We start from the raw sequence: 1,918 nt of genomic DNA, 5'->3' as shown, positions 1-1,918 counted from the left end.
ACATCCTCTGGGATTTTGTGTTGGCTCACGTAAGTCATTGATCTGTCTGGCTGTCTGTGGATCTATGAAAAACACCATCCTCAATAGGGCTATTCTGAATTATTGCATATAATATTCTTAATTTTTTTCCCTGAATCTCATTAGAGAAAACAAGAAAAATATTAAAAAGTAAAATAATGTAAATGTCAGTCAATTTATTTCACTCAAAGACAATCTCTGGAAATTTTTTGGTATATTTCCTGCCAATCTTTTTTCTATGCATTTTTTTTAAAAAAGCATAATTAATCTCCGATTGCTTATTTAATTTTGTGTTCTGTTTTCATTTATTAATATTGTAAACTAAGTGTTTTCCAATGTTTTATAAACCCTTTAAAGTTCTACTTAATGGATTTATTATATACTGTATATTATAAAATGAATGTGCAATAATTTTAATAAGCCATCTTCTTATTGCTGAACTTTTAGATTATACTGTATTTTTTATTACCATAAGCAATCCTGTGATAATCATCTTCATGCGTAATGATTTTTCTATAAATTGGGTTATGTCCCAAAAGCTGTGTCCAAGAGTACAAACATTTTTGAGTTCTTGAGATATGTGAATAAATTACTTCCCAAAGGATTGTAATCTTCCACAGCCCTGCCCATAGTGCATCAGTATCCTCCCTTTCAATGAATTCTTGTCAGCCTTGAGGACTTATTTTTTCATATATAAGGGATAATTTTTATGGTATTTAACATCCCTCTGGAAGGTTTCACTGTGCGTGTCTTTAAGATTTTACCCCATTCACTTTAGCATATTGCCACACAGACTTGTGAATCTCTCTACACCAAGACTACCCTGGTACAGTGGTTGATGTGAAGAACGCAGGTCACTTGCTTGGTTTGACTGACTGCTGCTAGAGGCTGGTTGGAGTGGGTAGCTCTGGCCATGTCCATAGAGGCTGGTTGGAGTACACTGCTGTGGATGTGCTGACAGAGATGCTTGAACCACCACAACACTGTATGTGTCAATATATGTTCTTATAGATTGAGAATGTTCCCAAAGAGAAATCAAAGCTTAATTCTTTGGCTAGAATTTCTTATATAGGAGTTTGAGTATCTAAGTAAGAGGAAGCTGTAAAATCACAGGGCTTTTATAGACTTCTCAAAATAGAGTTTCTTTATGAGAGATGGGAACTGTGGGCAATTTGGATGGCTTCAGTTGACTCTATTTATATCTTTAGGACTTTCCATACTTCATTCTGTTTAGTCTTTTAGATCCATTGTCATGCCAAAAAGAGGGAGGAAATGTTTTTATTTTGGCAATTGGCTTGCTGCTATATTGTCAGAGGGAAATATTATTAGGGCCATGGTCAAGTTGGCTGGTGCACTGGTTTTTAATGTATCATGAAAGAAGACCAGATATCCATAAAGTAGTGGTAGGTACAGAGAAAGAGAGATATTATGCAAAAATATGAAGTAGTCACCTTTCAAGGCACTAATAAAATGCCACATCATCTCTGAAGCCTTTTCTTACCTGCCCTGTTTGTTCTCCTACAGCACTTGGACCCTCACCCCATTATTACATTGTATTAGTTGTTTGTTTACATGGCTGTTTTCCCACTCAATTATGGTCTTGTAGAACAGCGGTCCCCAGCATTTTTGGCACCAGGGATCAGTTTCATGGCAGACAATTTTTCTGTGGCCTGGGATTGTGGGGGAAGTGAAGGGGATGGCAAGTGATGGGGAGAAGCTGTAAATCAGTCCGTGGCGTGGGGGTGGGGACCACAGTTGTAGAAGACTGAGTTAATGTTTTATTTATTGTATCCCTAGTACTTAGCATGGTCTTCTCTCACACACAGTAGGTAACTGATCATTGATTATTTGATAATGGAAAGACAGAGGCATAAGAGAAATCAACAATATTCTCAGATGG

This window comes from Propithecus coquereli, unplaced genomic scaffold, assembly GCF_000956105.1.
Source record: "Propithecus coquereli isolate 6110/MARCELLA unplaced genomic scaffold, Pcoq_1.0 Scaffold110, whole genome shotgun sequence".
Classification (NCBI taxonomy): domain Eukaryota; kingdom Metazoa; phylum Chordata; class Mammalia; order Primates; family Indriidae; genus Propithecus; species Propithecus coquereli.
This window is presented reverse-complemented; position numbering follows the sequence as displayed.